Below are 15,585 nucleotides of genomic sequence, written 5' to 3'. Positions count from 1 at the left end.
GTAACAGTGAGAGATAGCACATCACAAATTAAATCCGGAAAATCACATTGTGGAAAGTATATGAATTTATTTGCATTCTGCAGAGGGAAATAAGTATTTGATCCCCCACCAACCAGTAAGAGATCTGGCCCCTACAGACCAGGTAGATGCTCCAAATCAACTCGTTACCTGCATGACAGACAGCTGTCGGCAATGGTCACCTGTATGAAAGACACCTGTCCACAGACTCAGTGAATCAGTCAGACTCTAACCTCTACAAAATGGCCAAGAGCAAGGAGCTGTCTAAGGATGTCAGGGACAAGATCATACACCTGCACAAGGCTGGAATGGGCTACAAACCATCAGTAAGACGCTGGGCGAGAAGGAGACAACTGTTGGTGCCATAGTAAGAAAATGGAAGAAGTACAAAATGACTGTCAATCGACAAAGATCTGGGGCTCCATGCAAAATCTCACCTCATGGGGTATCCTTGATCATGAGGAAGGTTAGAAATCAGCCTACAACTACAAGGGGGGAACTTGTCAATGATCTCAAGGCAGCTGGGACCACTGTCACCACGAAAACCATTGGTAACACATTACGACATAACAGATTGCAATCCTGCAGTGCCCGCAAGGTCCCCCTGCTCCGGAAGGCACATGTGACGGCCCATCTGAAGTTTGCCAGTGAACACCTGGATGATGCCGAGAGTGATTGGGAGAAGGTGCTGTGGTCAGATGAGACAAAAATTGAGCTCTTTGGCATGAACTCAACTCGCCGTGTTTGGAGGAAGAGAAATGCTGCCTATGACCCAAAGAACACCGTCCCCACTGTCAAGCATGGAGGTGGAAATGTTATGTTTTGGGGGTGTTTCTCTGCTAAGGGCACAGGACTACTTCACCGCATCAATGGGAGAATGGATGGGGCCATGTACCGTACAATTCTGAGTGACAACCTCCTTCCCTCCGCCAGGGCCTTAAAAATGGGTCGTGGCTGGGTCTTCCAGCACGACAATGACCCAAAACATACAGCCAAGGCAACAAAGGAGTGGCTCAGGAAGAAGCACATTAGGGTCATGGAGTGGCCTAGCCAGTCACCAGACCTTAATCCCATTGAAAACTTATGGAGGGAGCTGAAGCTGCGAGTTGCCAAGCGACAGCCCAGAACTCTTAATGATTTAAAGATGATCTGCAAAGAGGAGTGGACCAAAATTCCTCCTGACATGTGTGCAAACCTCATCATCAACTACAGAAGACGTCTGACCGCTGTGCTTGCCAACAAGGGTTTTGCCACCAAGTATTAGGTCTTGTTTGCCAGAGGGATTAAATACTTATTTCCCTCTGCAGAATGCAAATAAATTCATATACTTTCCACAATGTGATTTTCCGGATTTAATTTGTGATGTGCTATCTCTCACTGTTACCAATAACCTACCCTTCAATTATGGGCTGCTCATGTCTTTGTCAGTGGGCAAACTTACAAAATCAGCAAGGGATCAAATACTTATTTCCACCACTGTATATAACAACTGCAATGGCTGTGAATACATGTTACACCATCAGTCTCATATCTATTAATTTCAACATTCTAGTTCATATACATATCAGATTTACTTACAACAACAACTTTTTCATCAAACTCCTTTTGGCACTATCCCTCAGACAGGAGATCCATTCGGTGGATTCATCCCGTGCCCCTCCAGTCAGTAGGAAGCAAACAAGCCATATGCAACAGAATACTCTCTACCCTATTTAAATCTTCTTTACGAGCCACTCGTCGCAGCTGTCATCAATCAATCCATTAAGTAAATTACTGTTGCCTGGTGTTAAATTACTTCAGTCCATTCAACAACTTTGTTTAACCCATACGGGAAAAACGTTCTCCAAGTGAATATAATCCTTTGTTCAGTGATTAATAGTCTCTGACTTATATCACCACCTCTGGTTCCCATCTCTATCTTTATTAAAACGGAATATCTTAAATCATCTAACGTATGTTTTATATCTAGCCAATGTTTTACCAAAGGTGCCTCTGCATTTCCTCTCCTGATATTACTCAGATGTTCCCTTATTCTAATTTTTACCTTTCTCTTAGTTTGACCAACGTACCACTGTTTGCATGAAAAAGTTGTTATTGTAAGTAAATCTGATATGTATATGAACTAGAATGTTGAAATTAATAGATATGAGACTGATGGTGTAACATGTATTCACAGCCATTGCAGTTGTTATATATACAATGGATGAATCTGAGTGATATATCGCTGTGCTAATGTGATGTTTAAACAGCTCCTGAGGATGCCGTTGGTGAAACACAGCACTGTGTAGAGCTGCAAGAAAGGACTTTTTTTGTATAAAGAACTGATGGACAATGAGCTATAATAGCTTTAAGTTATGATATAGACTTTTGGAAGAACATGAATACAACTGGAATGGACAATGTAAAATATGGATTTTAAATAATGATGGAGTTAAAAAATTAATAAAGAGTGGATTTTGTTAAAATTATATCTATTCTTATAAGGTTTTGTTTTACACTGTCCCCCTCCTGGACTAACACCAGAAGCTGGCAGTGTGTCTCCATTGAACCCCATAGGTGGACTTCACTTTTGCATGGGGCTATTTTTCATCCCTTTGATTTTCAGGAACTCAGCCATGCTGGAGAAATATTTCTGATTCGCTTCAGCCACCTTCTTCTCGGCCGCCTGCGGATTCACAATCTCCAAGCCCTGCAGGGGCGTGAAGGCCACACTGGATGCTGTCCCCGAGGAGCGGTCCCGGATGGTCGATTTCCCTCCATACACCATGCTTTGCTTCTGTAGAGTGCGCTGCAGTGTTTTGGAGATTCGGGCCTTTGTGGCCTCGTTCACCTGTGCCTGTCGGATCCTGCCACTCCCCGATTTTCCCAGGTGTCCCAGGCTGAACCCTAGGTCTTCTTGGTACGCATCCTCTTCAATCTCGCCAAAGCTCATCCGGTTGGCCTGCTTCCGGATCTCGGTCAGCCCCAGGCGCTCCTTCATTTTCCGGTACCTGCGCCCACCTCGCTTCTTCCTCTGTCCATCCAGTGGTGCTGGCAGCGGTTTCACCTGCTTCACCGGAGGTGGCTCCTGCCACTTGTCAAACTTCCTCTCGACCTCTTCCTTCAGGTCATAACCAACCTTTCCCTCGGGGTGCTCATGGAAGCTGTCCACCCTTGCTGCCAATGTACACTTGGAAGCAACCAGACGGGCAGCCTTCCTGCGCAGATCAGGGGGCAGAGACTGCACGATGTCACTATGATAGATGTACCCTGTGTGGGGCAGCACTGAAGTGCTGGAGAAACCAGACAAGGTTCTCCTCTGTGCCCCCAGCAGCATCACATTACAGGCAGGCATCTTCGAGAGATTGGTGAGACCTCCTGCAATTCCCATGATCTTGGCAGCAGTGGAGGCTCCGACGATGATGGACAGGTTAGGAGCAATGAAAGACATGCGGGACTCCACGTACTCATAAATGCAGTGTTTGGACTGGTTCAGCTCCAGCGCCATGTCACAGGCCTCCTCAATACGCTCCAGCTCCTCTTCCGTCAGCTGCTGCCCTTGCGTGGTGGAGGCAGTCACACTCACGACCATGATGGTGGCATTGGTCAGTATCTGCTGCAGTTTCTCATTGTTCTTACATTTGTCCAAACAGTTCCCCAGCTCCTTCACTGTTCTGATGTAGTCCAGAGCATTGGGAACCAATGACTCCAGCTCTGGAAACCGCTTGGAATATTTATCCCGGATAAACTTGTGAATAATATTCAGCTCATTCTCGATCTCCACCGTCAGATTATTTGCATCCACGATGATGCAGGAGCCGCCTCTACAGGTCCCATCACTTCAGAGGACTTTGGCTGCTTGGAGACATACTCGTCGATCTTTTCCAGGATCTCAGCAAACATTCTGCTGTCCCACAACTTGGCGATACTCTTCACAGAGTCCACATTAAGGTCCATCTGCATTTCCTCCTGTACATCCTCAATGGCCAGCTCATCCTCTTCATCTGCAAAGTTTTCCTCCTCCTCGGCTGCCTCCTCCAGGTCAGCTAGCAACTCGTCTGCCAGAGACATTGTTCACGTGCCACAACAAAGCCCAAGGTCTCTATCGTCGGACGTCGGCAGACAAAGAAGAAAAAGGAAGTAGTTTGTCTATTAGCGCGCAGACGCAGCCGGAAATGACATCAGGGGCGGGACCGGCAGTCATGACCAGCAAGCCACCAATAGAAGGCGCTAGGAGGTTGGACGAAAAATCTTAGTTTCTTACCTGTAACGGTAGTTTTCCGTGGACAAAGGATCTTCTAGCCACACCCCTTGAATATACGCCACGATGACGTGCGTGACCCGGCCATCCAATAGCAACGCTTTAAAAAGAAAGCAAAGAATTAGCGGATTCCCGCCCATACATATGGTATAAATACCCTTGACAGCTCAGACCAGTCAGTTTAATAATATAGCTACGACAACCAGGGAGGGTAGGGAGGGATGGTGTGGCTAGAAGATCCTTTGTCCACGGAAAACTACCGTTACAGGTAAGAAACTAAGATTTTCCATGGACAGGATCTTCTAGCCACACCCCTTGAAGACTCCCAAGCCAACACAGGTAACCAAAACATGCAATCATTAACATGAAGTATAAAGTAAATCCCATGTTGGAGATCTGTTACCTGTGATAGGAGGAGGAGGACAGTTGTCGGTTACATAGCCTCCCGCAGTATTGACAGTCCAAACAATGAATCTGCCCGTGAAGCTGCATCCAAACAGTAATGCTTTGAAAACGTATGCAGAGAGGACCAGGTAGCTGCTTTACAGATATCAATAAGAGGTGCTCTATGTAGAAATGCAGTAGAGGCCGCCATTGAACGTAATTTATGAGCAGTAACATGAGGATGTGATGAATGCTGTTTATAACAAAAATTTATACACTGAGTCACATATGATGATAAAGTTCGTTTTGATATTGGCTGTTGAGCCTTACTATTGTATGATAAAAAAAGCTGTGAAGGTCTATGACTATTTGATGTACGTTGCAAATAAATGGATAATGCTCTGGTACAATCCAATGTGTGCAACCTACTGTGTTGAACAGATTGATGTGGAGGAGGAAAAAACACTGGTAAAACAATAGATTGATTTATATGAAACGAAGAAACTACCTTTGGCAGAAACTTCGGATGAGGACGTAGTATCGCTTTATCATGTAAAACTTGAGTATAAGGACTGTAATATACCAGTGCATGTAATTCCCCAATTCTTCGAGCTGAAGTAATAGCTATAAGAAACAGGGTTTTCCAAGTAAGATATTGAAGGGTTGTTTCTTGAAGAGGTTCAAAAGGAGGTTCCATAAGTTTTTCTAAAACTAAATTCAAATCCCAAACTACTGGAGGTAATTGAATCGGAGGTTTAAGGTTAAATAACCCTTTCAAAAATCGTTTAGTGATGGGATGTGACATGACAGTGCAACCATCAATTGAATCATGAAAAACAGAAATCGCCGCAACATGTACCTTTACTGAAGATGCAGCTAGTTGTGAATTAGATAAAGAAAGGAAATATTCCAATAAGGAAGAAATTGAACAGGACACTGGGTCAAGTTGATGTGCTGTACACCAATGACAAAATCTTCTCCATTTTGAGGCATAAACCATTCGAGTCGAGTGCTTCCTGGAAGCCAACAAGACTGCAAGAACTGGTTGAGAAAAAACTAATGATTGATTTGAAGATACCACGCAGTGAGCTGGAGGTGGTTGAGATTTGGGTGTAGAAGCTGACCATTGTTCTGTGAAAGAAGGTCTGGAACTAGAGGCAGAAATTGTGGTGGTCGGATAGTTAACTGGGTTAGCACAGGAAACCACACCTGTCTCGGCCAATACGGCGCTATTAGAATGAGTGATGATTTGTCTTGGAGAACTTTCTGCAACACTCTTGGAATAAGAGGGATTGGAGGGAATGCATAAAACAGAGAATTTGTCCAACGGATAGCAAATGCGTCCTCTGCTATTCTGTTCTTTGCAGGCCACCTTGAACAAAATCTCTGACATTTGTTGTTCTGTGGGGAGGCAAAAAGATCTACTAGAGGCCAGCCCCACATCTGGAACAGATCGTGAATAATTATGGTCTTCAGTGACCATTCGTGAGGTTGAAGACTCCTGCTTAACACATCTGCAATCTGATTCTCCCGACCTGGTAGATAAATTGCTTGAATCACCGAATTGAGGGAGAGAACTAGGTTCCAGAGTGTGACAGCTTCTTGACATAGATGAAGAGAACCCATACCTCCTTGCTTGTTGATGTAAAACATTGCTACTTGATTGTCTATACGAACTTGTATCACTTGGGATCGAAGAAGATGGTGAAAAGTTTGAATAGCTAATCTGACTGCCCTCAATTCTAGAAGATTGATGGAATAACTCTTCTCTTGAGTGGTCCAGCAGCCTTGTGTCGAGAAGTGGTCGATATGCGCTCCCCATCCCACTTTGGATGCGTCTGTGGTAAGAACTTTTGTTGGAAGAGGTGACTGGAAAGGTGCTCCTACCAAGAGATTGTGTTGATGTGTCCACCAAGAGAGCTGACGTTTGATTCGGGAGGATAGAAGAATCCTTGAAGTAAGTGGATCTTGATACTGAATCCACCTGTTCTTTAAATACCACTGTAAAGGTCTCATGTGCAGACGTGCTAGTGGAAGTACTGCAACTGTTGATGCCATATGACCTAACAGAATGAGAAGAACCCGAGCTGTTATGATTTTCAGTGATTGAAGATAGTGAACTAATTGGATAAGCAATTGAGCTCGAAGGAGCGGTAACTTCGCTAGAGACTCGTATGACACCAGATCCGCTCCGATGAAAGTCAATCTTTGTGTTGGGATCAAATGTGATTTTTTGTAATTGATCACTAAACCTAACTTTTCGAGAAGCACAATGGTAGTTTGTAAATCTTGAAGATTCTGCTGAGAAGACTGTGCTACAATCAGCCAATCGTCGAGATATGGGAAAAGGACAATTCCTTGTCGATGTAATTGAGCCACTGGTGCTATGACACACTTCGAGAACACCCTTGGAGCTGATGTTAGACCAAAAGGCAGAACTTTGTACTGGTAATGTTGCCCTTGACAGACAAACCGAAGAAATCGTCTTGAAGAGGGATGAACAGGAATATGTAGGTAAGCATCCTGTAGGTCTATGGCTGAAAACCATGCTCCCTGATTCAATAGAGGGAGAATGACTTGTAACGATGTCATTCGAAATCGTTGTTTTGGGAGAAACTTGTTGAGATGCCGGAGATCTAGTATCGCTCTTTGACCTCCATCTTTTTTGGGAATGAGAAAAAATCGGGAGTAAAAGCCCTTGTTTATGTCGTGAGCAGGTACAATCTCTATAGCATTGAGTTGAAGAAGTCTGCATACTTCTTGACGTAATTGAAACAGTTGAGAACTGGGGACATGGAGATGTGTAGATGATCGAAAAGGTGGGGTTTGTGAAAATACCAGACAATAACCATGTTGAACAATCTCCAGAATCCACTTGTCTGTTGTTATTGATCTCCAAGCAGGGAAAAAATGTTGAATCCTGCCCCCCACCGGATGTTGGGTCTGGGAAGGGTCAAAAAGATGGTGTAAGCTTTTGCGTCTGATGTGGTTGAATAGGCTTCTGAGAACGCCTTTCTCTAACCGGTCTAGGATGAAAATTGTATCGGTGATACTGAGATTTAAAATGAGAAGTTGACCGTTGAGGAGGAAAAGATTTCCTTTGAAAAAATCTATTCTTAGTATTAAAATAAGGCAAGCGTTTATAGTTTGATTTTGAAGGTTGTTGTTTATCCTGCTCTAACGTATCTAACGTTGTACAATCTTCTTTAAGACCCTCAATTAACTGTTTTACTTTATCTCCAAACAAAGAATCCCCAAGACAAGGAGCATCAGCTACTTTGTCATGAACATCTTCTCCTAATGCCGACGCTCTTAGCCATGACAAACGTCTGGATGCAATAGAAGTAGCCGCAGTTCTGACCGAAGTGTCAAACTGATCATGAATAGTTCGGATCATTTGTTTAGAACTGTCTTCTAAATTCAGCAGAATTTGCTGAAAAAGTGGCATGTTCTGTTGCTGAATCAATGATTGTAATTTAGATAAGTCTTCCATGATGGTATAAAGGTATTCAATCTGATGGAACATGTGAATCGCAATACGTGCTGACAACATGGAAGACTGAAAAGTTTTCCGTGCTAGAATGTCCATAAATTTCAAATCTTTTGGTGGTGGATGGTTGGTGATATCTTTCTGTAACTTACTTCGTCTCATGGCTGATTTGACTACCAAAGATGCATGAGGAAGTTGCAACTTTTCATGACCCAGAGAATCCTGAACCTTATATTTATTATCTAACGACCTTTGTGTAGGTCTAATTGAATAAGGTGTGGACCAAACTAATTTTTGATGATCTTGAAGCACCTGCGGTATAGGCAAGGCTATTGATTGCTTGACTAAATTTAAATATTTAGTGACAGATCTTTTACCTTCAGAAATCTCCCCTTGAGATGTAAGGGGTATATGCAAAGTAGTCACTAATTTGTGTAAAAATTTTGTATAAGACTCATCTTGAACAGGAAGAGTCTCTTCCTGAGACGTGGAAGGAATAGGTGGAAGCACAGGTAAATCTTGTCCTGTGGTAGTCTTGTGTGAATGATGCGAAGAATCCACTGAAGGAGGTGGTGAATTTACTAATGACTTCACTGACAATTCGTCTTGCACCAAAGGTGAAGGAGAAAAAGCACATAATTGCTGCCTCTGAGGTGAATGAGGTAGAGAAATTGAGTCAGAATGAACTGCAGGCTGCTGTATTTTTTGCTGGTTTTCTAACAACTTCGTTAGCAAATCCACTATTTTCAATTGTGTAGTGGAAGAAGTGGAAGAACGCCCTCTAGAGGAGGCATGAGAAATAGACCGAGTCGATCCCCTGCATCTAACAGAGCGGGAGGGTGATCGAGCCTGCCTTCTGCATCGCTTTTTGTGAGGAGAAGCAGATGAAGAAGAAGAAGAACTGGATTGGACAGTGCTTCTGCCTCGAGGAAAACACTCATATCTTGAGGAATGTCGATGGTGCCGTGCACTAACCTGCCTGGCATCGATCATGGATCCATTGCTCGAAGTCGAGCTGGCTGACCTTTTACGACGTCGAGGGTTGTCATGACGACGTCGAGCATCAGCTGATCTCGAAGATCTATGATGCCGACGTCGATCTCGAGAACTGACCTCGATGTCAGTGACTTCTCTCCTCGAAGTCTGCTGTCCATTTTGTATTGAAACAACCTGATCCCCGGGCACTGAGGCAAGGGGGAGAGCAGGAATGGACGCCTCCTGATCCCCGGGCACTAAGGCAAGGGGGAGAGCAGGGAGAATGGCCACATCCTGAAGCGTTGAAGCTGCTGCTGTTGTGGCCGCCATATGTGGTGAAGCTTTGTCAGAGGAGCTGACCGATCGAGTGTCAGACTGAGGCGCTGTTAGATACTGATGTAGTTTAAACGCCCTAATGTCCAAAGATTTAAATTAATTGACTGACTGAGTAAATAGAAAAAACCGGGTCGCTGTCAATCGCGGAAAAAATAAAACTGACTGGTCTGAGCTTTCAAGGGTATTTATACCATATGTATGGGCGGGAATCCGCTAATTCTTTGCTTTCTTTTTAAAGCGTTGCTATTGGATGGCCGGGTCACGCACGTCATCGTGGCGTATATTCAAGGGGTGTGGCTAGAAGATCCTGTCCATGGAAAACAGGACGCCAACTCAAACAGAGCTCTCTGCGCACTGCGCAGGTCTCTGCCTTCCCGCCACTAATAGCCACTCACTATATATATTGAATGCTCAATCATCAATCATCATCCCGTCTCAGTTTGTTTTTTTTCCACAGTACGGATCGATCCGAGCTGTTTTTGTTTTTCACTTATTTTTACATAATTATTTTATCGGTTTTTATATACAATTCTGACGCATTTTATTTCAAATTATTTTTCCATATCTACTTTCGTTGTTTTCAGTCTCAAAAGAGATTTTCCGCTCGGATACTTAAAAATGCGCCATTACAGCATCAACTTTATATTCTAGGAGGGACCAAATAATACCTGCTCTCCCCCTTGCCTCAGTGCCCGGGGATCAGGTTTCTTCAGTGCCTGATCTCCCCCTTGCCTTAGTGCACGGGGATCAGGTGTCTCCAGTACCTGCTTTCCCACTTGCCTCAGTGCCTGGGGATCAGGTTTCTTCAGTGCCTGCTCTCCCGCTTGCCTCAGTGCCTGGGGATCAGGTTTCTTCAGTGCCTGCTCTCCCCCTTGCCTCAGTGGCTGGGGATCAGGTTTCTTCAATGCCTGCTCTGCCCCTTGCCTCAGTGCCCAGGGATCAGGTTTCTTCAGTGTCTGCTCTCTCCCTTGCCTTAGTGCTCGGGGATCAGGTGTCTCCAGTACCTGCTCTCCCCTTTGCCTCAGTGCCCGGGGACCAGGCGTCTGTTTTTGAATCAGCACAGACTTTACTTGAGATGGAGCCATTCACTTCAACTTAACAGAGTCAGCGTTCCTATCCACCATATTACATCTTTTTCTTACCATGAAGAATTTCAAAGTTCATCCTTCATGCCGAGTGGGGGAGTAGCCTGGTGGTTGGTGCAACGGACTTTGATCCTGGAGGTGTGGATTCGATTCCCACCGTAGCCATACTCTCAAGTTCTTGATGTCAAGTAGCACGGCTCCATTAAGGATGTGTGTATACTTTTATAACTTCAGGATTGTGCCTTGATGCCGTACACCTCTTAAAATCTGTCGGCACTGAAGTTCTCAATGTCAGAGAGCATGACTCCATTCAGGATATGCTATGACATCTATCTGCTATTATAATTTTAGGATTCCTCCCTGATGCCAAGCACGCGCTATGGACGTAATCTACTTAGATTTCAGCAAAGCTTTTTTTGTTGTTGTTACATTTGTACCCCGCGCTTTCCCACTCATGGCAGGTTCAATGCGGCTTACATGGGGCAATGGAGAGTTAAGTGACTTGCCCAGAGTCACAAGGAGCTGCCTGTGCCTGAAGTGGGAATCAAACTCAGTTCCTTAGTTCCCCAGGACCAAAGTCCACCACTAGGCCACTCATCCACTCCACACTTCCCCACAGGAGGCTCTTAAATAAACTTGACAGGCTGAAAATAGGCCCCGCTGTGGTAAACTGGATTAGGAACTGGTTGACGGACAGACCCCAGAGGGTGGTGGTGAATGGAATTCGCTCGGAGGAGGGAAAGGTGAGTAGTGGAGTGCCTCAGGTATCGGTATTGGGGCCAATTCTGTTCAATATATTTGTGAGTGACATTGCCGAAGGGTTAGAAGGTAAAGTTTGCCTTTTTGCGGATGATACTAAGATTTGTAACAGACTGGACATCCGGGAGGGAGTGGAAAACATGAAAAAGGACCTACGGATGCCAAAAAAATGGTCTAAGGTTTGGCAATTAAAATTCAATGCGAAGAAATGCAAAGTGATGCACTTAGGGTGTAGAAAGCCACGGGAGACGTATGTGTTAAGCGGGAAGAGTCTGATATGTACGGACGGGGAGAGGGATCGGGGTGATAGTAGCTGAGGATCTGAAGGCAATGAAACAGTGTGACAAGGTGGTGGCCGTAGCTAGAAGGTTGCTAGGATGTATAGAGAGAGGTGTGACCATGAGAAGAAGAAAGGTCTTAATGCCCCTTTCCAAGTCGTTGGTGAGGCCACACCTGGAGTATTGTGTTCAGTTTGGGAGGCCATATCTTGCTAAGGATGTAAAAAGAATTGAAGCGGTGCAAAGAAAAGCTACAAGAATGGTATGGGATTTGCATTACAAGACTTATGAGGAGAGACTTGGGCACCTGAACATGTATACCCTGGAGGAGAGGAGAAACAGGGGCGATATGATACAGACGTTCAAATATTTGAAAGGTATAAATCCGCAAACGAACCTTTTCCGTAGATGGGAATGCGGTAGAACGAGAGGACATGAAATGAGATTGAAGGGGGGGGGCAGATTGAAGAAAAATGTCAGGAAGTATTTTTTCACGGAGAGAGTGGTGGACGCTTGGAGTGCCCTCCCACGGAAGGTGGTGGAGATGAAAACGGTAACGGAATTAAAAAATGCGTGGGATAAATATAAAAGAATACTGTTCGGAAGGAATGGATCCTCAGAACCTTAGCCGAGATTGGGTGGCAGAGCCGGTGGGGGGAGGTGGGCCTTGTGCTGGGCAGACTTCTACGGTCTGTGCCCTGAAAATGGCTGAAACCAATCAAGGTCAGGTATACACATAAAGTAGCACATATGAGTTTAAATTGTTGGGCAGACTAGATGGACCGTACAGGTCTTTTTCTGCTGTCATCTACTATGTTACTATGTCTGTACTGAAGTACTCAATCTAAAAATGCATGTCTCCATTCAGATGCAATAATACACAGGGTCAAAACATGCAGTGTTATTCATATATTAGTCTCTCATACAGTGTAGTGTGCACTAGAACATCCACTCTACACTGGTGATGCTGAAACGTCTGGAGCCATACAAAATCTGAGGCATGCTTTGGACAATGCTGCTGCACTATCTACTAATGGTACAGCTGAGGTGTACTTAACGTACCAAACTTACTCGGTACTTGTCATGAGCTGAGTAGAAAGTTTCTTACATCCCTCCTGAGATATCATCCTAGAGGTCAGAGTATACACTCATCTGGAACACTGTACATCTGGTATAGTACACAAAGTTGTGTCAAAGCTGTTGCAGACGTGCAAGAGGTGCACCAGGTAAAAAAAAAAAAAAAAGAATAGCCACTGTTCTGCCTTAAATATGACAATCGGATACTGATATTGTGTGGTTTCTTTTGATATTTCAATATACAATTTGCAGTTCACAGTCAAGAACTGATAAATTCTCAAAATCTACACCACATAGTATTTAATTTCTATCAGAAGGGCCGCATACACCAGGATCCTGGTATATTCATCCCTTGTGATCGAAAATACACCAGGATCCTGGTGTATTCATCCTTTCTGATCGAAAATAGACCAGCGGCCCTTCTTTTTTTATTTATTTATTTATTTATGCTTTTTAATGCAATAAGACAAGGATAACCTTGTTCAGAAATACAGACAAAATGAAAATAACAGGATTATGTTCCAAACGTTCATATGTAATAGTTTAACACTATAAAGAAAATTTCTGTTGGAGCATTTATACAAAAACAATATTTTAAAGCCTTTCTTAGACCACAGTAATGCTAGGAAGGAGAGAAAGAGAGAAGATTTAAAGGCAAATAATCACAATAAAGTATCGGCTACATTTTCCAGTATATCATTTCACTTCACTTCAATTTCTTCATTTCTATAAACACTTTTAGCTGTTCTGGTAAAAAGAATGTATATTTAGTTTGAGCCAGCTTTACTACACACTTACACGGATATGCAAGGAAAAAGGAAGCACCTATATCTATTGTATTTTCTTTTAAAGCAAGAAAAAGTTTCCTTTTTTGTTGAGTTGATTTAGTGACGTCAGGATATACCCGAACCATAGAATTGAGATTTAAGGTTTTTAAAGTAAAGTCTTAAGATGGTATTATATTCCTGCTCAAAAACCAATGATACAATCATTGTAGTTCATTATTGTTTCAGAAGATTGCTCTAAAATGTCAGAGATATTTTGTAAATCAGGAGTATCTTTCTCAGGACCTTGAGCTCCATTTCTAGACGGGATATAATAAATCTTATTTAGTGGGGGTATAGCCTCAGGGGGAATATTCAAAATTTCCATCAAATATTTCCGAAAAGTAGTAATCAGGGTTTCCCCTGCTATTATCAGGAAATTTAAAAAATGTAGGTTTAGGCGCCTGTTAAAGTTTTCAAGTTGTTCAATTTTTCGTCTAATGTCCAAGGAGTCTTGAATTACCACATTTTTTAAGGAATTCAAAGTTTCAACTTCTTTCTTAATAGATTGAACTTGTATTGTTAGGTCACTCTTAACAGAATCTACTGTACTTTGCAGTTCTTCAAATTTAGTGTTTAAATTAATAACATCACCTGACGTCTTCTGTAACGTGGCAGCAATCTGGTCCAACATCACCTTTAGGGTTTGTAGAGTTACCTCCGAGGTCTGCACTGTGGAAGACAAACTTCCCCCAGTGCCCTAATTCGCCGTTTGCATGCCTGGGTCCTCCACAGTTGTCCCTATCGACTTGTCCTCGAGGTCGATGGGGTTTCCTGCCAGGGCCGCACGACGCTGGGCTGGGAGGGATGAACGAAGCGGATGGTGGTGATAGGGAGACTTCCTCACCCAGCAGGGATTCCGCTCCTCTGGTTCCCCCTGCTATGGGATCCTCTCCTCGTTGCAATCTGGAAGCACCAGGAAAGAAACGCTCGAGAGACATCTGAGCTGGTGAGGAAGTTGAGGCAGGTGGAGGTACCGATCTCAACGCTCCTTTACGTTTTTGTATGTGACATTTTCAATAGGAAAAAAAGGGTAAATTTTCCTCATAGACTCGGGAGCGTCTCAGCAGTCAACCGGTGCGGCAGCCATCTTGGTCTCTCCTCCCCCGACCAGCGGCCCTTCTGATCGAAAATACACCAGGATCCTGGTGTATTCGGCCCTTCTGATGAGAAACAGATGGTGTGTGCTGCCCCTCAGACAATGAATACAGCTGGATCTAGGTGTAAGCAGCCCTGCTAGAAAATTTTGGGCATATGCAAAGAGAGCTTCTGCTGTGTCTAGCAGGTACAATAATTTTTAATGCTGCTTTGCTGTTTTAAAACTTTGTTATACTAGAGAAAAAGGCCCGTTTCTATTAGAAATGAAACGGGCGCTAGCACATTTGTCTCTGTGCGTGATTGTCTTCTCTCCCCTGCCCCCCCTCTCCAGCCACCCATACCCAGCGATTGTCTTCTCTCCCCTGCCCCCCTCTCCAGCCGCCCATACCCAGCAATTGTCTCCCCCCCTCCAGCCACCCATACCCAGCGATTGTCTTCTATCCCCTGCCCCCCATCAGCCACCCATACCCAGCGATACTCCCCTGCCCCCCCTCCAGCCACCCCAGTTCAGTGGATTCTTTGGGGCAGGCAGGAAAGATCCCCAGTTTTTCCTGCCCGCTTCCGGCGCCGACTCTCCCATCGCGCTACTGCATTGCTCTTCAAAATGACCACCGAGACTTCATCTCGCGAGGCCACCGCTGGAAGTCTCAGCAGCCATTTTTAAAGAGCGATCCGGCAGCGGGGGAGGGTCAGCGCCGGCAGCGGGCAGGCAAGACTGGGGATCTTTCCTGCCTACCCCGAAGAATCCCATACACTGTGCAGCACTGTTGGGAAGAGGAAGCGAGAGATACCGCATACAGATACAGCATACAGTTCAAGCTTCTCCTTCTTACCTACAAATGCACTCAGTCTGCAGCCCCTCATTACCTCTTTACCCTCATCTCCCCTTACGTTCCCGCCCGAAACCTCCACTCACAGGACAAATCCCTCCTCTCAGTACCCTTCTCCACCACCGCCAACTCCAGGCTACGCCCATTTTGCCTCGCCTCACCCTATGCATGGAACAAACTTCCTGAGCCCC

At 44.5% G+C, this 15,585-nt stretch overlaps 1 pseudogene; it reads right to left on the bottom strand.

Annotated features, from left to right (window-relative positions):
* Positions 1–2,304: 2,304 nt before the first annotated feature.
* Positions 2,305–4,102, bottom strand: LOC115480165 (annotated as a pseudogene).
* Positions 4,103–15,585: the final 11,483 nt, after the last annotated feature.

The sequence above is a fragment of the Microcaecilia unicolor genome, chromosome 11 (genome assembly GCF_901765095.1).
Source record: "Microcaecilia unicolor chromosome 11, aMicUni1.1, whole genome shotgun sequence".
Lineage (NCBI taxonomy): Eukaryota > Metazoa > Chordata > Amphibia > Gymnophiona > Siphonopidae > Microcaecilia > Microcaecilia unicolor.
The sequence above is the reverse complement of the archived record's forward strand: the minus strand, read 5'-3'. Positions and strand labels throughout refer to the sequence as shown.